This window comes from Bos javanicus, chromosome 5, assembly GCF_032452875.1.
Source record: "Bos javanicus breed banteng chromosome 5, ARS-OSU_banteng_1.0, whole genome shotgun sequence".
NCBI classification, from domain to species: domain Eukaryota; kingdom Metazoa; phylum Chordata; class Mammalia; order Artiodactyla; family Bovidae; genus Bos; species Bos javanicus.
This window is the reverse complement of record NC_083872.1, coordinates 109,848,287-109,874,608: the sequence shown is the minus strand read 5'-3', so window position 1 is coordinate 109,874,608 and position 26,322 is coordinate 109,848,287.

Sequence of the window (26,322 nt, the reverse complement as noted above, 5' to 3'; positions counted from 1 at the left end):
AACTTCGCTTGCTGGGCTCTCCAGCCGCTCCCCGTGGGAGTCTGGGGAACCTGGAAGCCAGATCTGCGAGGCCCTGTACTCCCGACTCCTGCTTAAACCTTAAGTTCTGTAAGCTGGGATACCCACTCCCTTTCTCCTAAACCCCCTTTCCTTTTTACTCCAGTACAGCTCCCCCACCCCGCGGTTACCAGAACACAGACATGAGCCACACTGGGGCCAGGCCACTGGTAGAGTGGTGTGGTGTTGTGGTCAAGGCTGTGGACGCTGGAACCCAACAGCCTGGTTTCCTATCCTGTGCTGGTCTCTGCTTAGCCTTTCGGTGCCTTGGTTTTCCCATCTGTAAAATGGGATAATAACAGCAGGCATAAGATGTTATGTGGCCTCAGTGTTCTCTGCTGTGTCAGCACCTAGCAGACTTGCTGAACAATTAATTACATGAGGTCACATCTCCGATGGGTGGGTTCCCGAAGCTTCATTGAGCACTCCTCAACTCCACCCATGAGGGTCAGGGAATCAGCCAGGCACAGGACTCTGTGCTGTCCTCAAGGAGGGGAGATGGATCTCTCTCTGATCCCCAGCTTATGCTGTTTCAACGTTCCCTAAGAGTTGGACACAACTTAGAGACTAAACAGCAGGAACAATATTCCTCTTGGACTGTGAGCCTCCTAAGGACAAGCGGGAAGATCTGGGGGCTGTTCTTGCACACAGCCCCATAACATAGTCCACAAGAGAGGGGCGGGGCTCAGCAAGGTGTCCTGGAAGAGGTGATACCTGAGTTAAGCTGTAAAGGACACACAGGCAGAGGGAAGGGCAGTGGGAATGTGCACACACCTGGCAAGAGACAGAACAAGCAAAGGCTTAGAACTAAGGATCCGCTTGCAGGAGGCAGGTGTGGCTGGAGGAGGAGGGGCCGTATTTACACACACATGGAAAGAGGAGGTTTTTTGGCTGCACCTCCTTCATGTGTGTGCTCAGTCGCTTCAGTTGTGTCTGACTCTTTGCGACCCCATGACTGTAGTCCACCAGGCTCCTCTGTCCATGGGATTCTCCAGGCAAGAATACCGGAGTGGGTTGCCACTTCCTCCAGGGATTTTTCCAACCCTGGGATGGAGTCTCTTATGCCTCCTGTCTTGGTGAAAGTGAAGTGAAAGTGAAAGTCACTCAGTCCTGTCTGACTCTTTGCAACCCCATGGACTATACAGTCCATGGAATTCTCCAGGCCATAATACTGGGGATCAAACCCAGATCTCCCACATTGCAGTCAAATTCTTTACCAGCTGAGCCACAGGGGAAGCCCCCTATCTTGGTAGGTAGATTCTTTACCACTAGTGCCACTTGGGCTCCCAGAATGCACATGCTAGCCACCAAGGGAGGAGGTTATTTCCCCAGCAGGACAGATGGGGAAACTGAGGTTTAGAGAATTCCAGCACTTGCTGAGGTAGCAGCAGGACTGAGAGTTGGACATGACTTAGCAACTAAACAACATCAGAACAATAACCAGGCCCTATCGCCCCTCACCTGCTCATCATTGAATCCATATGAGATCCCTGTAGGGACAATACTGCCATCATGTCCATTTTGCAGAGAAGCAAAATGACTTTCCCAAAGCCTCCAGCTGTGGCAAGTTGTCCTTATGTCCTGGTTTGCCCAGGAGAGTCCCACGTGATGCCCAATATCCCAGCATAATTATTAATAAGACTTCCTTTCACTCTCAAAGATGACCTGGTTGGACAATAAATTATACATCACTTTAGTCAGAAGATTGTCCAGAGCATCTGGCAAAGGAAGCAGTTTGGTGTGATGTCAGAGGCCCTCAATGAATTAAAAAAACTAAGATCATGGCATCAGGTCCCATCACTTCATGGCAAATAGAAGGGACAAAGTGGAAGCAGTGACAGATTTTGTTTTCTTGGACTCCGAAATCACTGCTTATGGTGAATGCAGCCTTGAAATTAAAAGACACTTGCTCCTTGGAAGAAAAGCTATGACAAACCTAGACAGCGTATTAAAAAGCAGAGACATCATTTCACCGACAAAGGTCTGTATGGTAAAGGTTTGGCTTTTCCAGACGTTATGTATGGATATGGGAGTTGGACCATAAAGAAGGTTGAATGCCAAAAAATGGACACTTTTGAATTGTGGTGCTGGAGAAGACTCTTGAGAGTCCCTTGGACTGCAAGGAGATCAAACCAGTCAATCCTAAAGGAAATTGACCCTGAATATTCACTGGAAGTACTGATGCTGAAGCTGAACCTCCAATACTTTGACCACCTGATGTGAAGAGCCGACTCATTAGAAAAGCCCCTGATGCTAGGGAAGACTGAAGGCAAAAGGAGAAGAGGGCGGCAGAGGATGAGATGGTTAGATAGCGTCACCAACTCAATGCACATGAATCTGAGCAAACTGGGAGACAGTGAAAGACAGGGAAGCCTGGCATGCTGCCGTCCATGGGGTCACAAAGAATTGGACACAACTTAGCGAACTTCCTACTTTGTGCCAGTCACTTTGTCTCTGCTAGCTCATTGTAAGGCACTCTGTGAGTCAGAAATTCTGCACCTCATTTTACAGATAGGTAAACTGAGGCCAGAGGCACTTCCCCTCTTTCTAAGCCTCCCTCCAGATAGAAGTACTTGTCTATGTAGGCTGCATTCCTGTTCCTGGCTCCACTCCTGATTGAAGGATCCAACTCAGTTTTTTTTTTCTGGAAATGGGAGAAAGGGAGGAGTCTGGGCATCCTCGTGAAAGATGCAGGGATGGACAGTCCTCATTTCCCATGGTTTTCTCCTCTCCCAATTTCCCGTGGTCCTCTTCTTTACCTTGTCAAGGGACTGTGCCCAGGAGTGCAGGGGTTAACCCTGGCAGAGCTATAATCACCGTGCAGAATGCAGAACAAATGCCTCCCAGCTGGGGACTGGGAGCTGCTAGGTGGGACTGGCTGCCTGGAGTTTAGAAGGCCCCCCTCCTCCCCTGTCCTGAGGAACCAGGCCCCTTGGACTGTAATCACAGAGCTCAGCTGCTCCCTCAGTTCACCCTGCAGGCTGGGTGGGCTGAGGCACGGGGCTTATGGGAAGGAGGCGGTCTCTGGGCAGGGAGTCCTCTCTGGCGCTCAAGTGGAGGAGGCAGGGCACAGCTAACGGGGTCGCCTCCCCTTTGGGGACCCAGGAATGCCAGTGGCTGCCCACCAGGCTCCAGTGAGGTTTGGCGGGGGAGCCTTGAGCTGAGGGAGTTGCCACATATTTCAGCCTGCATCCCAGCCGCTCCCTAGAGGGTGCATCCTTTCCATCCCGAAGTCTGGCTTGGCTTTTGGTCAGCTTATGCACATGCTCATTGACCGATTCGATTGGTCTTCTCAGTCTTCTGTCTTTTTTTTTTTTTGGAGATGCCATGCAGTATGTGGGATCTTAGTTCTGCAGCCAGATAGGGTTCTAACCCGTGCCCCCTGCAGTGGAAGCTCAGAGTCCTAACCACTGGACTGCCAGGGAATTCCCAGTGAGGACTGCCTTTTGAGTGTCCACTCATCTATCCACCACCCACACTCCTATCCATCCATCTACTTATCCTTCTACCCATCTGTTTAACCACCAATTTACCCATCCATCTGTTAACCTACCACTCACACCCATCCAGTCACCTAACTACTTACTGATCTTCAATTGACCCACTGCCTACACCCTTACTCATTATCTATCTACCCCCACCGATCCATCCATCTACCCGCCCGCCCCTCTTCCCACCCCTATCCATTTACCCACCCATATATCTTCCCCCACCTTTCCATCCAGCATCCTTGTTCTACTGCCAACAACCCCCGCTGTCTACCCCTTGCTTGTCCCTCCATGGTCTCATGCACTCGTTTGCCTGTCCATCCTATGATAACCTTATATCAACTCACACCTGGCCTCTGCTGACCAGCATGAGTTTCTGAGCATGTCCTTATTTTTCTCACAGGCACACACCTCCCTCACCTTCATCAATGGGTCACCCTTAGGCAAAACATCCTTGAAAACTGCTTTGCAATATCATCTCCCCATGGCCAGCATAAGAAGCAGGTCCTTGTCACCCCAACTTGTCTGCACCGTCACGAGGGCAGGTACACCCCTCCTTGGACCTCTCCAGGAACACTCTCTATGGGCTGGACTCCTGGCAGGGGCTCAGACAGACCTGGGCATTGCAGGGAAGTGGGCGGCATTGCGTTCTCCAAGTGATCTATGCTGTGGGTTAGTTCCCCAGCCTGGGGAGACTGGCAGTGGAGCCAAGGGTGCCATCCCCATGTTTCTCAATTCTAGCATCCAGCATGCATTTCCAAATCAGACCAACCCAAGTTCAAATCCTGGCTTTGCCTCTCACTAGCACAGGGGTCCCCAACCTCTGGGATCTAATGCCTGATTATCTGAGGTGGAGCTGATATAATAATAATAGAAATAAAGTGCACAATAAATATAATGCACTTAAATCATTCTGAAACCACTCCCCACCCCAATTCCAGGGGAAAATTGTCTTCCATGAAACTGGTCCCTGTTGCCAAAAGGTTGGGGACCTCTGCCCTAGCAGAGTGACCTTGGATGAGCCACTTCCTTACCTGGGCTTCATTTGTGATGAGCTGTCAAGTTCACGACCTGACTTGTAGCTGATGGTCAAGGAAGGGTAGCTATAGTTATTACTATTGTTAGAATTTTCTTTCCCCAGGAGACAGTTTCACTTAACACACATTAAGTAAGTGCCTGCTGTGGGCCAGACCACATGCACTCCTTGTTATCAGCGATCTGTCTGGTCTGGTGGGAAAGATCAAGGCCAGGAATTGGTGGGGGCTGAAGGGCCAAAACAGCAGTAGAAGGGGCCAGGCAGGCAGAGGACTGATTGAGGAGGTCCAGGGAAACTTCCTGGAGGAGGTGGCATTTGATCTGGACCTTGTGTTTTGGGATAAGAGTGCCCACAGGTGAGCTTGGGAGAGAGTTGGTCTCACGAAGGGAGCAGATGAGCTGGGGATGGTCTGCTGTGGAGGATGGGAGAGAGGCCTTGAATACTGCGCTTGGCCCTCTGCGTGTGGGCTGGGCTGGGCTTCTGCCCTTTCCCCAGCAGTGGCTGCCCTCGGGTGTCACAGACCCTGGGGTGTCTTGGGATCCTTCCTGGGCTTTCTCATTAGCAGAGGTCTGCAGCAAGCTGGCCCCATGTTTTTTTTTTTTTCCTGGCTGACCTTGAGGATAGGAATGTGCTCTGAGGGAAGTCAGGGGACAGAGACCCTCCTGGAAGGAAGCTTAAGCCCTTCCGTTCTAGTTCCTTCCTCCTACTCAGACCCCCAAGAGTCAACACTTGGTGGGAAGTTTCGGGGCCTCAGTGGGCTTCTAAGGACACTGAAGCCCAGAGACTTGCCAGGGCTGCACAGCGAGTCAGCAATGGAACTGGAGTCCCTGGCCACCACAGACCCCATGGCTGCCTTCAGCGTGAGGGAGCATCTGCTGAGTTCCTACTGTGTGCCCGCGCCCAGCCTAATAGGACAAAGCAGACAGGGTCACAGAGAGCAAGGCTCAGACAGAGCACACACTTGGCAGGGCTCCAGGAAGGCTGCCTGGAGGAGGTGGGACGCGGCTCTACGCAGATGTGTGAAGCTGTGCAAACCAGAAGGTGTGAGAGGCGGGGTGGGTACACCGAGTGTGTGTGTCTGGCATGGGTGTGTGTGCTATGAGGGTGTCAACTGGAGTGATGACTGAGTTGCTGGGGTGCCAGGAACCGGCTTGGGGGCTGGGTGATGACAGATGAGTCCCTGGCTGTCCCTGCTGGGTTGCTTCTTGAGGTGATGCCTGGGTGGCAGTGGCTTCTTGGGAGCAGTAGGGTCAGGATGGGAGTTAATCCCAAGGGTATTTTAGACGGCGGGACTGTGAGGCCTACAGGGAGAGCATGGCTCCCAGAGGCAGGCAGCTGTCAGGGCCGGAAACGCCTCTGGAATTCCAGGCTCTGGAAAAAGCACTGGCCGCATGGAAGACTTTTCTCAGCCGGAGCTTTCCAGGCCAACTCAGCTCTGGTTCCTTATTCACTGCTCCACAGGGAAATGGGGGAGGGGAAGCCCCTTCCCCCCATAGGCTCCCTTTCTCCTGGAGAACAGGACAAGAAGTTGGAGGAGGGGGGGAGCTAAGGAAGGATGTGGGGTCAGTTCCTCCAGCCCCACCCCTGAGGAAGACAGTCAGATGGATGGATGGAAGGGGGCGTGGGCATCTGAGGTGCCTGGAGCTGCAGGGGGTGGCGAGGGATAGCAGAGGGGCCCAGGCCGGGTGCCCCTGTCATCTCAGGGGTGATGGGGTGGCTTCTTCAAAGCTGGACCAGGTGGCTGGAGACCTGGTTGGAAGGGCAGTGTTGGGGTGGGGGTGGGGGTGGGGTCCTCCAGGAGACCTTTGTTCTCAACATGAGGAGGGGTGGGTATGGAGAAAGGAGAGGCGGGTGGGGAGACAGGAAAAGTATTTGAGGAGCAGAAACAATGGCCTATTCTCTGCTGCCCCGCCTGGCCTGAGAGATAGGCCGGTGGGCTGGAGGCCAGCCCTGCCTTGTCCTGACCATCTCCAGCATGGCCTCCTCCAGCCCAGCCCCGCCCTTGGGGCTGCACGTGGTCCTGCCTGGGTGGGGCAGGGGGCTCCTTCCTCACCCCCACAACTACGGACTCATTCCTGGATCCATGGGTCCATCTATTTTATTCTAACAGAAGCCGGCCCACTTTGGTGGATGCGGGGCTTGTACAAACATGATCTCCTTTGTGTGATGGATGCAGAAATGGAGGAGGAAAGCCCTTCCCACTGGCCTGTGGCCCCTGCCTGTTGTCTGTAGAGCTGGAGTCGAACCCGGTACCCTGGGCACTGAATCTTGGGTTCATCCCATGATCCCCTTCCCACAGTGCTTCTTAGCTCCTGGTTTCCTCCTCTCTTTCCTGCACAGATGATAAGAGAAGGATGATCTGAAGGGAGAGGAGGGCTTCCCGAAGGTGGCTCAGTGGTAAAGAATCTGCTTGCCAATGCAGGAGACACGAGTTCGATCTGGGAAGATCCCACATGCCACGGAGCAACTAAGCCCGTGTGCCACAGCTATTGAGCTTGTGCTCTAGAGCCCGGGAACCCTAACTACTGAGCTCATGTGCTGCAACAACTGAAGCCCGCAGGCCCTAGAGCCTGGGCTCCAAAAACGAAGCCACCACAGTGAGAAGCCGGTGCACCACAGCTAGAGAGTAGGCCCTGCTGGCTGCAACAAGGGCAAAGCCTGCACAGCAACAAAGAACCAGCACAGCCAAAAATAAATAGAATTATTAAAAAAAAAAAACAACACAGAATTGAAGGGAGTGGTAATGAAGCCCCCCGCTTAGTGCCAGATGTGAGCTTGAACTCGGCTTGGTGCTTTACTGGCATTGGCCTTAATCCTCACAACACCATTATACAGATAAGGAAACTGACGCCAACGATGTAACGTTACCTCTTCAACCTCTCATGGCTCGGAAGCAGCCCCACTGGATATGAGCCTCGGTCTGCGGCGTCCATAGTTCCCTGCTGCCCATCAAGGGGGGCTGTCCTCCCAGTGTGAGGACCTGGGGAGGAACCCTGCATGTCGCACGCACATCCTCCTGGCGCTGGGTTGTTCGGAAGCCTCCCTGACTGATGGATGTTGCCTCCACTTATATCTCTTTGGTGACTGGGAGGTCCCTCCTAAAGTGAAGCAGAAATCAGCTCCCCATAAGCTCTGCACACTGCTCGTCCCTCACCTCCTGGGGCTGCACCCAGATGCCCCCAAAGTTCCCCTTTCCAAATGTCTGCCGGGAATCAGGAGACTCGGCTCCAACCAGTCCCAGCTGTGGATCTTCGGTACGTTCTTTGGCCTCGCTGTGCCTCAGTGTTCCCACCTGTAACATGGCAATAATAACCCCTGCAATCAAAGAAGATGGCCGGGAAAGAAGCTCTACAAACAGGTTGGGGGTGTGTCATAATGATTGCAGATGTTTAGGCTATTCGTATTGTTCTGGGATGTTTCATGAACTGAACTGTCATGTCATGGCAAGCACTCTTTAAATAACTCCTCAGCACCTGGCAATAGGGCACAGCCATTGCCTCTGGACTGAGGACTGTGCACCCCAGCTTGCAGAGGGGGGATGCAATGGCTTGTATAGTTTTATGTGCAGAGTGCGTGAGTGTGTGCTCAGTCGCTTCACTCATGTCTGACTCTTTGCAACCCCATTGACTCTAGCCCGCCAGGCTCCTCTGTCTGTGGGATTCTCCAGGCAAGAATACTGGAGTGGGTTACCATTTCCTCCTCCAGGGGATCTTCCCAATCCAGGGGTCTCTTACATCTCCTGCATTGGCAGGCGGGTTCTTTACCACTAGTCCCACCTGGGAAGCCCTATATGCAAAGTTCAGTTCAGTTCAGTCGCTCAATCGTGTCTGACTCTTTGTGACCCCATGGACTGCAGCACGCCAGGCTTCCCTGTCCATCACCAACTCCTAGAGCTTGCTCAAACTCATGTCCATCGTGTCAGTGATGCCATCCAACCATCTCATCCTCTGTTGTCCCCTTCTCTTCCTGCCTTCAATCCTTCCCAGCAGCAGGGTCTTGTGCAGAGTAATTTATTAATTCATAAAGACTCTGACACCATCCTCATGGGTAAGTAAAGGGTCTCACAGGTGAGGAAATTGGCCCAGAGAGGTGAAGTGACCTACTTGAGGTCCCACAGCACCTTTCTGCAGGGTAATTGATCAATTGATTCTCAACAGGCCATTTCCCCTGCCAGGCCTGCAGGGGTTAACAGGGCCGGAGCACAGCAGGAGGGAGGGTCTCTCGGAGAATGAGGGGTGGGAGTGGGCCGCCCCCTCCAGGACCCTGACTCCACCTCGGTGGGCAGCTTGAGTCCCTGCCAGCCTCTTGTTGACTCAGCCGGCCTCTCTCCTGCCAAGGCCTGCTGACCAGAGCTCCCACGGGGAGGGTCAGGCTGCATTCTTCTTGGGCTAGAGCCTGGGTAGGGGGGTGGCTGGCACCTCCTGGTGGAGGCTGTGTGCTGGTCTGTGGGTGCTGGGCCAGATGCTGGGGTGAGGCCGGAGTATGGACCAGCCCGAGAACCAGCTCCTTGAGTGTGTGTGCGGTTTAGCGTCACCGTGCCTGAGGGGGGTGACCTCAGCAAGCCACTGCCACCATCCCGTGTGCATCCCTGCCCCAGTTTCCCTGTCCACCGAATGGACGCAACGACGATAAGCCTGGCCAGCCTACCACACAGCTACTGGGAGGGTCAAAGAAACAAACGAGTCTGGCCGGAGTGAACACCCTTTGCGGCTCAAGGACCTGGGCATGTTGGCTGGCCAGCTAGCCGGGCATTCTTGAGGTGGAGTGCATGAACAGGAAGCGATGCAGGGCAGCTCTCAGCTGGGGCCTGTCTGCCTGACATCCCTGTCTCCTCCCCAGCCCTGACATAATGACAGTCACAGGCGTGACCCCTCCTCCCAAGCGCACAGCCCTTCAGAGTGTACCAAGTTCTTCCATCCCTTCCCTCAGGTCCCCACCCTCCCGCCTCAGGGCCTTTGCACTGCTGTGCCTTCTGCCCGGAACACTCTTCCCAGATGAGTGAAAGGCTGCCTCCCTCTCAGCTGCAATGTCACCTCTGCAGGAGTCAATCAAACACTCATTTAAATTAACTTCTCCCTGACTCACTTGGGCTTCCCAGGTGGAGCTAGTGGTAAAGAATTCGCCTGCCAAAGCAGGAGACATGGGTTCCATCCCTGGGTCGGGAAGATCCCCTGGGGAAGGAAGTGGCAACCCACTCCAGTATTCTTGCGTGGAAAATCCCATGGACAGAGGAGCCTGGCGGGCTACTGTCCACAGGGTCGCAAAGAGTCAGACACGACGGAGGTGACTTAGCCCACACCAGCCCCTCGCCCCACCAGCGCCCGCCCTTCCCCTCTGTGTCTTTCACAGCCACCATGACCTTGTTCACATGGGGGTCATCTTCCCCTAGAACATTTGGCTGCATGAGGGCAGGGGCAGTGAGCAGCCTTGTTCACCGCAGTGTCAGGAGACAGACCACAGCCTTCCGTGGTGGCTGTTATTGTCCATTCTTACAGGGGAGACCCCTGAGCCTCAGAGATGTCAAATGGTGTGTCTCAGGTCACACAGCCTGGAAGAAGTGGAGCTGGTCAGGGCGCTCTTTCCAGAACTGGCCCCACAACTGCACTGCCTGTCTCCTCCGAGTCGGTCACTCCCATGAGGTTGACCCCAGCCTCCCTCCTTATGCACGGTGGGTGCTGCGCACTTATTTGTTCAGTGAGATGTGGGGAAAGATTCTAAAGAGTCTGTAAAATTGAAGCTTTTGATTCTCTTCACGGAGACTAAGCCACTGGGTTGTTTTTGTCGTTTAGTTGCTAAGTCGTGTCTGATTCTTCCACCCCCTGGGCTGTAGCCCACCGGGCTCCTCTGTCCATGGAATTACCCAGGCAAGAGTACTGCAGTGGGTTGCCATTTCCTCCTCCAGGGTATCTTCCCAACCCAGGGATCGAATTTGCTTGGCAGGCGGGTTCTTTACCACTGAGCCCCCTGGGAAGCCCAGGCCACTGGATGCAGCGTATACCTCCGGCTGCTCCTCCAGCAGGCCCCTGGCCTAACACCTAACACCTTTGGGCCAGTGTCCGGGGCATGCCGGGGCCTCCTTACCCGGAGTGGCTGGCTGGCCGGCCGGCCTGGCCTCGTAGCCCTCCCAGAATTGCAGCGGCAGCTGTGGGGTGGCCGGAAGCCCCACCCCCGGCGCCTCCGGGCCCCAAGCCCAGGCCGCAGGCGGATCTGTGGCTGGCACTGCTCCTTCGGGCTGGGGTGGGAACACCGCAGGGATTTTAAAAATAAAGGGCCTTGAGACAGTGGTCTGGCCCAGCCGGCCATGGGGCGGGGTGGGGGCCAGACAGGGACAATGGGATGCCGATTCTCGGGGGCTGTCCGCCCACAGAGAGCAACCGGGCCAGGGGCGCCCGCCGTTCCCTGCCCCCCTCAACGTGCTGCCCTCCCGAGGACACTTCCTCCACGCCTATCCTAAACATCGACCCAGATGTTTACTGAGCGCCCACTATGTGCCAGGCCTCAGGGACCGTGGGCTGAGAAGCCCCAGCCTCTCTTTCTCCCAGCCGTGCCGCTCTCCCTGGCGCTACTCTCTCCCCCGTCTCTGACCTCAAGCCAGATGATTTATTGAGTGCCTACTATGTGCCAGGCCTGTCCTGGCCTCCTTCCTTTCAGCCTCTCTGGGCTCTTCTCCTCTGCGCTCACACTCTCCCAGGCCTCTCCCCGATCTCAGGCCATTTCTCTCTGCCTCTCTCTCCTCTGGCCAGGCTAACAGGAAGCAGCCGGAGAGGTCAAGGGGCACTGGGCCTCCAGAGTCCAGTGTCTGCATACACAGGGGCCTGTCGACAGGGAGGCGGGGTGGGGGAGGTGGACTTCCTGTTTATGAGAATCCGAAGGACCCCCAGGGAGGTGCCTTGGACAGGCGGCCGGGGCAGCCCCTCTGGTCTAGATCTCCAGTCTCTCCCTGCAGGGGCCCCCAAACAGCCAGCTCAGACCCAGGCACTGCCCTCCCCCGCTTGCTGGGGAGGGCCAGAAGGAAGGAGGACTGAGTCTTTGGAATAGCCAGGAATGTGGGAGTCGAGTGTCCAGTGTCCACAGGAAGCATCCCTGGCTCCAGGACCCAGCCCCGCTCCTCCCTGCCTTAATGCCCCACCCCATTCTCCTCCCCATCTCCAAGGCCCTCCCCTGCTTTGACGGTGGGAAGGCCTGAAAGAGCTGGGGAAGAAGGAGGCTAGGTCTTATCCTGCCCCAGCGGGGCCACAAGGCTTCGGCTCTGGTTGGACCTGGCTCTGGCGGCCTCAGTCCCCATCTCTGGGTGGGGGTGATGGGCCAGTAACTCCATCAGCTTCATCTTGCATGCACCATGTTTTCCCCTGAGTCCTCCATGTGGGGAGGATGGGGCAGGGCCCCCAGGGGGCTTGGGACCAGCCAGAGAAAAATGGGACCAAGATGTCACTTCACACCTTCAGAGGTATCACCCTCTGTTCAAAGCCCCCGGTCTGAGGAGCTGAAAGTGAGGGCAGACAGAGGTGGGGCCCGGCCAAAGCGTTCTGGGTGGGGAAGCAAATAGCTCCTGCCCTCCTCACCTCCAGGCAGTCCCAGCCAATCCACCCTGTGGTTGCCCAATAGGAGGTACTGATCGAGGGCCTGAGGGTCATGGCCAGGGAAGAGGCTGGGCAGAGGGAGACCTGACTTTGTCCTCTTCTCTCACCAAACCCAGAAGGAGGTCAATGACACCTGTCCTCTATCTCGCCTCCCCCACATCCCACTCTCTCGCTCAGAGAAACTGGAGACAGACCTAAAGGACACAACGTCCTTAGTGCTGGAGGCAGCCATCCCCTAGTGGGCAGTGGGGGCCCCAGGAGCCAGCTGACCCAGAGAAGGCAGTCAGGGAGGGCTTCCTGGAGGAGGCTACCTTCTCTACACGGAAGCCTGTGCCTGGCCATGGAAACAGCTTGACCAAAGGCATGACATTTCCAGAGAAATGCTAACCACATGATGGACCTGGAAAAAGGTGCAGATGAGTGAGCCAGGGGAAGATTATGGGTGGGGTGGGGGATGAGATCAGTCTTCAGGGCCTCAAAGCCTGGACTTTCTGTGGCTGTGGAGCACCCTCTTTTGCCCCAGGTCAGGAGGTGGAAGGGAGTCAGGCAAAGGAACCACTGAGATAGATTCAGTGTTGTTATGTGGTGAGGGCAAAGGGCTGGGGCCTGGGGCAGGGACCCTGGCCTCAGCTCTGCAAAGCTGCCCAAAAAAGACTGAAGACTTTCCAGTTCCTGATAGGCCTGCTCTGAGCCAGAGCATCTAGGCACTTGCCCACAGTGGCGGCCTTGGGCAAGTTATTAACTTCCTTGGCCTCAGTTTTGGGCTCTATAAAATGGGGCTAAAGAGAGGACCTGCCTCAGAGGGCCGTTGGTGAATGGAATTAATTTAGCATAGCACCTAGGTGGCGCCAGTGGTAAAGAACCTGCCTGCCAATGCAGGAGACTTGAACCCTGGGTCGGGAAGATCCCCTGGAGGAGGAAATGGCACCCCACTCCAGTACTCTTGCCTGGAGAGTCCCATGGACAGAGGAGCCTGGCAGGCTACAATCCATGGGGTCGAAAAGAGTCGGACATGACTGAGCATCACATACAGCAGAGCACCTGATACTGTGGGTGCTGTGTGCTAAGTCGCTTCAGTTGTGTCCGCCTCTCAGACCGCATGGACTATAGCCCGCCAGGCTCCTCTGTCCATGGGGTTTTCCCTGCAAGAATACTGGAGTGGGTTAGCATTTCCTTCTCCAGGGGATCTTCCTGACCCAGGGATCAAACCCACATCTCTTCTGTCTATTGCATTGGCAGGGGGGTTCTTTACCACTAGCGCCACCTAGGAAGCCCAACACAGGACCTGACACTCGTTAATCTTTTGTTTTAACTAAGAATTTATTTGGTTGCATCAGGTCTTATTTGCAGCGTGTGGGCTCAGAAGTTGCCCTGCAGCAAGTAGAATCTTAGTTCCTCAACCAGGGTTTGAACCCAAGTCCCCTGCATTGGAAGGTGGATTCTTTACCACTGAGCCACCAGGGAAGTCCCCCGTGAGTCTTTACTGCCAGCTAAATATTATTACTAATTGGGAAAAAGAGAAAATCGGTTTCCCCCCAAGGACTTGATGACAGGTGGGTGGAAGGTGTTTTACCAGAAGAGTCCACAAAAAAAGACATGGAACTCAGCCCCTGGGAGTCCCAGGCTTTCGGGAGCCAAGCAACCCCCAGGGCCTCTTATTTAAAAACCCCGGCTTCCCGCCCCTAGTCCCTGACCTGCCAGGTCTGGGGTGAGACAGGCCCTGGGGTTTGTAAGGAGGCCCCAGGCCTGGATCTTCTATCAGGCATGTGGGGAACATTCCTCTCTGGTGACAAGGATTCAGTCCAAGTGCTTCCTCCTCGGGGAGACAGTTCCTTCAAAACATCCTTTAAAAAACCTGTGCTGTCTATCGAGTATGCCTCACTTGTTCTAAGCCTTTTCTGTGTTAACTCAGACAATCCTCACAGCAATCCTGTGATGTGCAGGTACTCAGAATTGCTCCCATCTTACTGATGGGGAAACTGAGGCCTACAGAAACTGGGAAACTTGTCCAAGGTTGCAGGAACTCTGTGACTTGTTACGAGTCAGATTGGGACTTGAACCTGGACTTAAGCCCTTAACCACTGGGGTGTAGTTTCCCCCCCTGCCTCCAGCCCCTGGGCCGTTTGATAAGATTCCTCCAGGTGTCTTGGGTCAGAGCTGGGGGTTCATACTTTTTGCTCCTTTATCTTCTAAGATAGCAGTCCCTAACCTTTTTGGCACCAGGGACTGATTCTGTGGAAGACAGTTTTTCCGCAGATGGGGTTGAAGAATGGGGATCGTTTGGGGATGCTTCAAGCACATTCATTTATTGTACCCTTTATTTCCATGATTATTACATCAGCTCCACCTCAGATCATCAGGCATTAGATCCTGGAAGTTGGAAACCCCTGCTCTAAGGGTGTGACCTTTGAATCAAGAAATGGCCAGTCCTGCTTCAAACCACCTTGGGAAGCAGAAAACTGGGATTCAACTTCCTGTGCATGGCTTACTTCCTCTGGGGGGTCTCTGGTAGTTCTATTTCCCTGAGCTGGTTCTGCTACCTCTAAAGGGGGTTGCAGCACCTCCCTAGGTATCGTCAACAAGTCAGGAGATCAAGGACGGGGAGGGGTTTGTGAACTGTTGGGCTGTGGGTTCTTTTGGACCTGGGAGAGGCCAAGGTGGGGGTGTGGGGGGACTGGGGACAATCTAGGAGTTGCTCAAGTCACCTACCTCCAGGGCTAGCCCTTTCCTTTCCTTTCTTCTTTTTTTTTTAATCTTTTGGCTGCTCACATGGCATGTGGGATCTTAGTTCCCCGACCAGGGACCAAAGCCACGCCCCCTGCACTGGCACTGCAGAGTCTTAGCCACTGGACCACCAGGGAAGTCCCCAGGGGTAGTCCTTTTCCAGCCAGTGTCACCAGGACTCCAGAGGCTGGGGGAGGCCACAGGGGAAGAGAGGTTGGTGGGGAACCTGGCTTCTCTCTTCCCGCTTGGCACTCCAACATGCCCTGGCTGGCTGCGGCTCATGATTCATCAGCTTTAAGCCCTGGTTTCATCAGTAATCAGGAAACACACCACTAGAGAGCCTGGGGCATTTTCTGGAGAGCTCAATGCCCTCCCAGAAACTGGGGAGGGGGGCAGGAGGAGGGAGCAGGGGAGAGAGAAGGAAGAGGTCTGGCATCAGAAACTTTGCATAATGTATTCTTTTCTTTGAGGAGAGTGAGAAAGCCTCAGGACCTGACATCCCTGGAAACCATTCACTCATTCTAGTTTACTGAACCCCTTACTCTTCGCCAGTTACCACTGGCCCAGAGAAATAAAGTGAAGTTATCCAGAAGCTTCCTGGTACGGAGATTACCGTAAAATCGGCTAATTCCTGCACAGCGCAGTGAGATGCGGGTTTACCAAACTCAGAATCCACAGAGGAGAGAGCCATTAATCTGGGGGTGCATGGTTGTGGCATGGATGGGGAGGAGGGTGGGGTGAGATATTGGCAGTTCTGAAGCCCACGCCAGGGAAATGACAGTGTGGGCTGTGATCAGATCCTTCTGCCACCTCTGAATGGTTCCTCTCCCATCTGGGCCTCTGTTTTCCCATCTGTGACTTGGACACAGCGATGGAGCCTTTCTCTTGCGGCTGTTTTAAGAGTTAAAGGGTTTCACTCATGTAAAGCACTTAGAACAGACCCTGGTGTGTGGTCAGCACACGGGTCACAGCATGCCTGGCAGACAGGGAGAGGGCTTTCTGGTGAAGGACCCTGTCTATGCAAAGGCCCAGGGGTGTGGTGCACCTGGGTGTGAGGGACATCTCTTGGGTGGAGTGAGAGGTGGGAAGGATCGTTGGAAGTACTGTCCTTCCCTGTGGACACCTTCCTTAGGGCAGCGGGGAGCTACAGACGGTTTTTGAGCAGAGGAGTGACATGGCAGATCTGAGCACTGCAGAGTGGTGATGGGCTGGAAGGCCAGACTGGGGCAGGGAGACCAGTGAGGAGGTGGCACCAGGGTCTTGGTGAGACACAGGGAAGCCTGAATGAGCACAGTAGCTGTGGGGATGGAAAAACCTGGAGATGAGGACTAGTGTCAGGGGGACTCATAGCTGAACTGATGCGATGACATTGGGTTGACCAGAAAGTTCACTTGGGTTCTTCCATGACATCTAACATCATCAATCTTCCCTGGTGGCTCAGATAGTAAGGAATCTGCCTGCAATGCGGGAGACCCACGTTCGATCTCCCTGGGTTGGGAAGATCCCCTGGAGAACAAAATGACAACCCACTCCAGTATTCTTGCCTGGGAAATCCCATGGACAGAGGAGCCTGGTGGGTTACAGTCTACGGGGTTGCAAAGAGTCAGACACGACTAAGCGAGTAACACACGCATCATCAATACAGTGAGTGAATAGACACTGTGGGCTGGGGGAATGGAGGAGTCCAGGCGTGTTGGGAGCCACTGATTCAGAATATACTAATATACTTAGGAGAGGGTACCTAAGGAGGGCCTTGAAGGGTGCATAGGAGTTGCCCAGGGGACCCATGAGGGAAGGGCTGCCCAGACAGGTGGAACCAAAAGCAGAAGGTGTGAAAGCAGTGGGTTTGGGGAGGAAAGAGTGGGGTTCAGGAGTTGGGGGGCCTTGGGTGTCATCTGTAGGCTACCAGGGTTGGGGGAGAGTCAGAAGGCAGAGCGGTGGAAAGAGATTTCATCATCTCTGTTAGCTTCTCGTGGCTGTTGAAACAAATGACCACAACCTGGGTGCCTTAAGTTACTCTGCTTTAAAACAGTAGTGACTTATTCTCTCACTGCTGTGTTGGCAAGGCTGTGATCCCTCACAAGCCTTCCAGCTTCCAGTGGCTCCAGGTGTTTCTTACTTGTGGCTGCAAGAGTCCAAACTCTGCGTCTGTTTCCACATGACCTTCTCTGTGTCAGCATCTTTTCTTATGAGGACGCTTGTCGTTGGATTCAGGGCCCACCTGGATAATCCGGGATAATCTCACCTCAAGATCCTTATCTTAATTACATCTGCAAGGACTCTTTTTCCAAATAAAGTCACCCACAGGTTCCAGGTGGTCTTATCTTTTGGGGCGTGGGGGTTACCATTCAACACACCACAAGGTCCTAAACTCTAATTTCAGTGCTTCCTCCCAGATGGAGAATCTTTCCTCTTTCCCCTGCTTCGGGGCTCCCGGTCCCTGCAGTCGTGCCTCCTGGATCAGGCAGGACGCCCCACTGTTTACCCTTCCATCCCCAGGGCCCAGAAGTGTAGGGACACGTGTGCAGAAGTAGCTGCCTACCCGCCTCACTTCTTTCAGCGGCCAACGCCCTCAGAGGTGGGGACCTGGCTGGACCTGTGGGAGGTGAGCGCCACCCTGTGTTCATTTTGGAGCAGTGCAGTCCCTGCACAGCGGACAAGTGGAGCGTGCGGCCACTTACAGCGCTCTGGAGGTCCCCCAGCTCCTCACACGTGGGTTCTGCTAGCCTCAGTGTGAAGTGGGGGACAAACCCCATCCTCCAGACCAGGAGACCTCGGCTCAGAGAGGCTGTGACTTGCTAAGGTCTCATAATTTCCAGCCCCGTCTGACTCCAAAGCTGCACCGCACAAACTAGACAAATGCACCGGCCTGGGGGCGGGACCTGTCCACCCCGGCGGCTGCGAGGCTTTTCAGGGTCTTCTTTTGCCCAAATGTAAGAGGGGCGAGGATGCACTTGAGCCCCTCAGGCAGCCCCTTGCAGAGAAACCCAAAGAACCCAGAACTCAGCCTTTTGCTGAGATAGTCTGTGGACCTCGCTGCCGCTTCATGCTTTCCAAACATTGGTCTTAAAAAACAAAGCAAAACAATTAGGTGTTTATTGTTTTTCTCTAAACATTTTCACATGTGTGAACTATTTAATAGTTTAAAAAATATACTTACTGTATTAAAAACTTGATGCAGGCTTCCAGTTCCCCTCTGAAAGGCAATAAGCTGGCAGCAGTTTCTTTCACATGCTTCCAGGAATGACCCCTGCATATGCATATATATATATGTATGTCTACATACACATGTGCACGCCCTTGCATGTATATTCACACACTCCCATTTAAAAAAAAACAGTGGCAAGCAATCAACATTCTGCATTTCTTTTGTCACTTAATGACACTTTCACATTTGATCCACAGGATTGTGTGTGTGTGTGTGAGTGAGTCATTCACTCGTGTCCAACTCTTCGCCACCCCATGGACTGTAGCCTACCAGGCTCCGTTATGCATGGCATTCACCAGGTAAGAACACTGAAGTGGGTATCCATTCCCTTCTCCAGGAGATCTTCCGGACCCAGGGGTGGAACCAGGATCTCCCGCATTGCAGGCAGATTCTTTACCATCTGAACCACCAGATAGCTGCATCTATGTCGTAAGTGTATACAGGGTGAACACAACAGGCAGCCAGTGCCAAGATAAATACATGAACACACACACACACACAACACAACCAGCTCCCCATGAGTCTCCTCGGTGCCCTCTTCCGACTCCCCGCAAACTAACTGTTCTGACCTCTGAGATTTTGATGTCTTTATTCTCCGTGTAAATGGCATCATGTCTCTTTTGTCGGCGGCTCCTTTCACTCAACCTTCTGTTTGTGGGAGCCAGTCATGTTGTTGCCTGTGTTGCACATTATTTATCCTCACGACTGTGTAATGTTGCACTGTGTGACTACACCACGCTTTATTTCGTCTGTTCTCCTGTCGACAGACATTTGGATAGTCTCCAGGTTTTGCCCATCACACGTCATGTGCTCTGAATATTCTAGCGTAGTCTGTGTCTTTTTGGTGAACGTGTTGGATCTATACCTAGAGGCAGAATTTCTAGGTCAGTGGTCTACATATGTTCTGTTTCGGCTTCCCAGGTGGCTCAGTGGTAAAAGAATCCACCTGCAGATGCAGGAGACCCAAGAGACTTGAACCCGAGTTCTATCCCTGGGTCAGGAAAATCCCCTGGAGGAGGAAATGGCAACCCACTCCAGTATTCTTGCTTGGAAAAAACCCCCATGAACAGAGGAGCCTGGTGGGCTACAGTTCATGGGACAGCAAAGAGTTGGACACGACTGAGCGACTGAAGCATGCACCCACACACCTTCTGTTTTAGCAGAAGCTGCCAAAAGGTTTTCCAAAGTGATGGTAACAGTTGAAGTTCCCACCAGTTCTGATTACTCCATATCTTCTCTCACCCTTGATATTTCTGCCTTTTTCATTTTAGCCATTCTGGTGGGTGTATAGTGCTATGGCATTGTGCTTTTAATTTGCATTTCCCTGATTACTAATAAAGTAGAACACCTTTTCATGTATTTATTGGCCAACTGGGTATCCTCTTTGATCTGTTCAAGTCTTTTGCCTATTTTTCTTTTTAAAAATTTTTGTTGGAGTATAGTTGATTTAATCCCATGGACGGAGGAGCTTGGTAGGCTGCAGTCCATGAGGTCACTAGAGTCGGACACGACTGAGCGACTTCACTTTCACTTTTCACTTTCATTCATTGGAGAAGGAAATGGCAACCCACTCCAGTGTTCTTGCCTGGAGAATCTTAGGGACGGGGAAGTCTGGTGGCCTGCCGTCTCTGCGGTCGCACAGAGTCAGACACGACTGAAGCGACTTAGCAGTAGCAGTATAGCTGATTTATTTTGCTATTAGGATGTCTTTTCATGTTGGGTGTTTTTGTATTGATTTGTAGGAATTCTATGTATATTTCAAGCATAAGTTTTTTGCTGTATATTTTCATTAGAAATATCCTCTTCCACTTTTTGGGTCATCTTTTAACTCTTCAAAATGTATTTTTTGTTAAAGAAGAGTTCTTAATTCTGATATAGTCCATTAAAAAATTATTAGCTCCTCTGTTTATTGTTTAAGAAGAGCCTGCCTGTTTCAAAGGCATGAAGATGTTCTCTTAATGCTTTCTTCTAAGTCTTTATTGTTTTACTCTTTCACATTTAGGTCTGGAATTTACTTCCGTTTATGGTTGGAGAAGGCAATGGCACCCCACTCCAGTACTCTTGCCTGGAAAATCCCATGGACGGAGGGGCCTGGTGGGCTGCAGTCCATGGGGTCGCTAAGAGTCGAACACGACTGAACGACTTCACTTTCACTTTCCACTTTCATGCTTTGGAGAAGGAAATGGCAACCCACTCCAGTATTCTTGCCTGGAGAATCCCAGGGATGGGGGAGCCTGGTGGGCTGCCGCACTCTACGGGGTCGCACAGAGTCGGACACGACTGAAGCGACTTAGCGGCAGCGGTGGATGGTGTGAGGTAGGGGTTACGTTAGGCTGAAACATGGTCTCCCAACGACACGCACCTCCTAACTCCTGGAACTGTTACCTTCTACGTCAAAGTGTCTACAGAGTGATTAAGTTAGGGTTAGGGTTAGCTTGAGCAAGAAAGATTATCCTGGATTATCTAGCTGGGTCCCAAATACAACCACATGCATTCTTGTAGGAGGAAAGCAGAGGGAGATTTCACACACACACACATGGAAGCCCCTATGAAGATGGAGCAGACACAGATAGATTGGAAGTGGCTTGCCTTGTGACTGGATTGATGTAGCCACATACCAGGCAGTGCCGGCAGCTCCAGAGGTGCAAAAAGGCAAAAAACAGATTCCCTCTGACGGCCCCCAAGGTGTTGGCTCTGCTAACACCTTGATTTTGGCCCAGTGATACTGATTCTGAATGTCGGACCTCCAGGACTGAAGGTATAAAGTTCTGTGGGTTTAAGCCACAAGTTTCAGGTAATTTCTACAGCAGCCACAGGAAGCCATTAGAGGGGTCCAGATGCATTTCCCCACAGTATTCTATCCAGCTGACCCAGCGCCATTTCCTGAAAAGATCGTCCCTCAGCCTGTTTGTCTGCTCTCGTACCAAGGCCACACTGTTCAACTTCCTGTTCCTACAATAGTTCTTGATGTCTGGTACAGTAAGTTCTGTGGTTTTGTTCTTTATTCTTTCTTTTTGTATCAGTGGCTTTTCCTTTGCATCGCCATACACATTTTAGAATCAATTTGTTAACTTCAGGGGAAAAACTTCTGGGATTTTTGAATTGGGCTTGTGTTAAATCTGGCAGTTAATTTGAGAAGAATTGAAATGTTTATAATATTGAGGCTTCTAGTCCATGAAAATGAGATAGCTCTCGGTTTATTTAGATTGTATTTAATTTCAAATAATGATGTTAATAAAAAATAAAAAATTGAGATATAATTCACATACCAAAAATTCATTCATTTAAAATAGGGTGGGACTTCCCTGGTGGTCCAGTGGTTACAAATCTGCCTTCTGTTGCAAGGGACATGGGTTCAATCCCTGGTCAGGGAATTAAGATCCCACATGCAATGAAGAGCCCACATGTTGCAACAAAGACCTAGTGTGGCCAAAAAAAAAAGTTGTACAAGGCATTCCCTGTTGGTCCTGTGGTTGGGATCCTGCACTGTACCTGCTGAGGGCTTGGATTCAAGTCCCTGGTTGGAGAACTAGAATCCCATGAGCCATGTAGCGTGGCAAGTGAAAACGTGTACAACTCAGTGGGTGTTTTTTAAAGTATATTTACAAAATTGTGCAATCATCACCACTGTCTAATTCCAGAATATTTTTTATCACTCCCCAAAGAAACTCCATCCCCACTGGCAGCCATTCTCTACATGCCCCTTCCTTCAACTCGGCAACTGCTAATTTCTTTTTGTCTCTATGCTGCTGCTAAGTCGCTTCAGTCGTGTCCGACTCTGTGCAACCCCATAGACGGCAGCCCACCAGGCTCCCCCATCCTTGGGACTCTCCAGGCAAGAACACTGGAGTGGGTTGCCATTTCCTTCTCCAATGCATGAAAGTGAAAAGTGAAAGTGAAGTCGCTCAGTCATGTCCTACTCTAGCGACCCCATGGACTGCAGCCTACCAGGCTCCCCCATCCATGGGATTTTCCAGGCAAGAGCACTGGAGTGGGGTGTCATCGCCTTCTCCTGGATGTGCCTATTCTGGACTTTAAATATAGAGAACTGGAACCATGAAACATATGACCTTTTGTGTATAGCTTCTTTCACTTCACATCATGTTTTCCAGGTTCATCCATGTTGAAGCATGTATCAGCACTTTCTCTCTTTCATGGCTGAATAATATTCCATTATTCAGGCAATACCAAAGACAATGCCAAAGAATATTCAATCTACTGCACAATTGCATTCATTTCACATGCTAGCAAAGTAATACTCAAAATTCTCCAAGCCAGGCTTCAACAGTATGTGAACCATAAACTTCCAGATGTTCAAGCTGGATTTAGAAAAGGCAGGGGAACCAGAGACCATGTTGCCAACATCCGTTGAATCGTTAAAAAAGCAGAGTTCCAGAAAAACATCTACTCCTTTACTGACTATGCCAAAGCCTTTGACTGTGTGGATCACAACAAACTGTGGAACATTCTTAAAGAGATGGGATCCAGACCACCTGATCTGCCTCCTGAGAAATCTGTATGCAGGTCAAGAAGCAACAGTTAGAACCAGACATGGAACAACAGACCGGTTCCAAATCGGGAAAGGAGTACGTCAAGGCTGTATATTGTCACCCTGCTTATTTAACTTATATGCAGAGTACATCATGCGAAGTGCCGGCCTAGATGAAGCACAAGCTGGAATCAAGATTGCTGGGAGAAATATCAATAACCTAAGATATGCAGATGACATCACCCTTATGGCAGAAAGAGAAGAAGAACTAAAGAGCCTCTTGATGAAAGCAAAAGAGGAGAGAGAAAAAGTTGGCTTAAAACTCAACATTCAAAAAACTAAGATCATGGCATCCGGTCCCATCACTTCATGGCAAATAAATGGGGAAACAATGGAAACAGTGAGAGACTTTATTTTGGGGGCTCCAAAATCACTGCAGATGGTGACTGTAGCCATGAAATTAAAAGATGCTTGCTCTTTGGAAGAAAAGCTACAACAGACCTAGACAGCATATTAAAAAGCAGAGACATTACTTTGCTGACAAAGGTCCATCTAGTCAAACCTATGATTTTTCCAGTGGTCATGTATGGATGTGAGAGTTGGACTATAAAGAAAGCTGAGCACCAAAGAATTGATGCTTTTGAACTTTGTTGTTGGAGAAGACTCCTGAGAGTCCCCTGGACTGCAAGGAGATCAAACCAGTCAATTCTAAAGGAAATCAGTCCTGAATATTAATTGGAAGGACTGATGCTGAAGCTGAAACTCCAGTACTTTGGCCACCTGATGCGAAGAACTGACTCATTGGAAAAGACTCTGATGGTCAGAAAGATTGAAGGCAGGAGGAGAAGGGGATGACAGAGGATGAGATGGGTGGATGGCATCACCGACTCGATGGACATGAGTTTGGGTAAACTCCGGGAGTTGGTGATGGACAGAGAGGCCTGGCATGCTGCAGTCCATGGGGTCACAAAGAGTCAGACATGACTGAGCGACTGAATTGAATATTCCATTGTCTAGATATACAGTTTATTTATCCATCCATCAGTTGATGGATACTTGGGTTATTTCCACTTTGGGGCTATTATCAATATGAGTAATGCTGCTGTGAATATCATATATACATTTTTGTGTAGGCATATATTTTCAATTCTCTTGGGTATTGTGTATCTAGGAGTGAAATTGCTGGGTCGTAGGGCACCTCTGTATTTAACTTTTTGAGGGGCTGCTAAACTGTTTTCCAAAACAGCTGCACCGTTTCATAGTCCCGCCAGGATTGTGACAGGGCTCTAGTCGCCCACATCCTGGCCAATACTTGCCACTGTTTGCCATTTTGATTATAGTCATCCTGCTGGGTGTGAAATGGGGCCTCACGGTGGTCTCTATTTTGTTTTCCTAATGACTCACACACAGTGATACTTTGTCATTTTCCGTGTAGCAGTCTTGCACACCTTTTGTTTGATTTCTTCCTAGGAAGTGGACATTTTTGATGCTTTTATAGATGGCTTTGTTTTCTAAAAGTAGAGTTTTATTATTTTCCAGCAGTTTTAGGTTCACAGCAAAATTGAGAGGAAAGTACTGAGAATTCTCACCTATTCCTTGCCTTCACATGTATAGCTTCCCCCACTATCAACATCTCATTGCTTTAATCAGTGAAACTATGATACATCATCACCCCAAATCTGTATTTTACATAAGGGTTCACTCTTGACGTTGTACGTTCTATGGGTTTTGACAAATGCATAATGACATCCATCCATTATTACAGTGCCATGTGGAACAATCTCACTGCCCTAGAAATCCTCTGTGCTCCACCCACCATGCTTCCTTCCCCTGAACCACTAATCATTTTGCTATCTCCGTAGTCCTGCCTTTTCTAGAATGTCATATAGTTGGAATCACACAGTATGTAGCCTTTCCAGATTGGTTTCTTTCACTTAGTAATACGCTTTTAACTTTCCTCCATGTCTTTTCATGGCTTGAGAGCTCGTTTCTTGTTGGCACTGAATAAGGTACCCTCGTCTGGATGCATGGCAGTGTATCTAAGTGTTCGCCTACTGAAGGACTTCTTGGTTGCTTCCAAATTTTGGCAGCTATGAATAAAGCTGCCATAAACATCCAGGTGCGAGTGTTTGTGGGCACTTAAATTTTCAACACTTTTGGGTAAATATTAAGAAGTAAAGGATTGCTGAATTACATGGTATAAGAGTATGTTTAATTTATAAGAAACTGTTTTATAAAAAACCATCTCCCAAAGTGACCGTGCCCTTTGGCATCCTCACCAACCATGAACGAGAATTCTTGTTACTCTGCATCCTCTCCAGTGTTTGATGTTTTCAGCGTTTTGGATTTTGGCCATTTTAATAGATGGATAGTAGCATTTCATTGTTGTTTCAATTCGTAATTCCCTACTGACACATGGTGTTGAGCATCTTTATATATACTTGTTTGCCATCTGTGCATCTTTCCTGGAGGTGTCTGTTCAGATGGTTTGCTTCGTCTTTTTTTTCAGTTAGGTTGTTCATCTTATTTTTTGTGTTTTAAGAGTTTTGTATATTTTGGGTAACAGTCCTTTATCAAATATGTCTTTTAGCATATTTTCTCCCAGTCCATGGCTTGTCTTCTCATTCTCTTAACAGTGTTTTTTTACAAGTTTTCAATTTTAATGAAGTCCAGCTTATCAATGATTTCATCATTCACGTCTTTGATGTTGTATCAAAAAATTCATCACCTAACTCAAGGTCATCTAAATTTTCTCTTACATTATCTTTTAGGACTTCAATAGTTTCAGTTTTTAAATGTTTTATAATTGTGGCCAGTGGAGAGAAATATAGTTGATTTTGACCCTATTTCTAGTTTTGCTAAATTCACACAAATTGTTGAGATGTGTGTTACAGTCTCCTACCATGATTACAGACGTGTCTCTTCCTCCTATTAGTTCCATTAAGTTTTGCTTGTATTTTTTTTAACCACATACACTTTTTAAAAAAAAATTAACTATTTGGCTGTACTGGGTCTTTGTTGCAGCATGCGGGATCTTTCGTTGTGGCATACAAACTTTTAGTTGCAATACGTGGGATCTGGTTCCCTGACCAGGGATCGAACCCCTGGTGCCCTGAATTGGGAGCACAGAGTCTTAGCCCTGGGACTACCAGGCAAATCCCAAGCTCCTTTGTTCAGCGTTGCCTCTTAGCTACTTGCCCGCCAGCAGCAAGGGCTTCGTAGATTTTTTGCAAGGGCACATAAATGCTTTAAGTTTAAATTTAACAATACGTAATCACCTCTAAAAGTATAAAAAAGCAAAACCAACTAAAACAATAGCAAGATATCCCAGTAGACTCCCCCTTGTACATAGCATTGGCTCCCACTGTGTCTCGCCTTTGATCTGTCTTAGAAACGACGGCTTGTACTGAGATTTCATTCAGAAAACTGGCTTCCACTTCACCTCCGATAGGCTGAGTAAAATGAAACTGCCTGCATCAAGTGTGGGGCAGCACGTGGGCCTCTCACATGCCACCAGTGGGAGTGGAAAACGGTCAAGCACGTGGCAGGGCTGCTTGGCAGATCTACTGAGGCTGTACATATGCCAACCCCATGACCAAGCAAGCCGACTCTTGGCTACAAATCCAACAGACATGCATAAACATGCTTATTAGAAGGGCGCATGAATATTCATAGCAGCAGTATCTGTAATAGCTCCCAAACAGGAACTACCCAGATGCCCATTACACAGTATATTTACA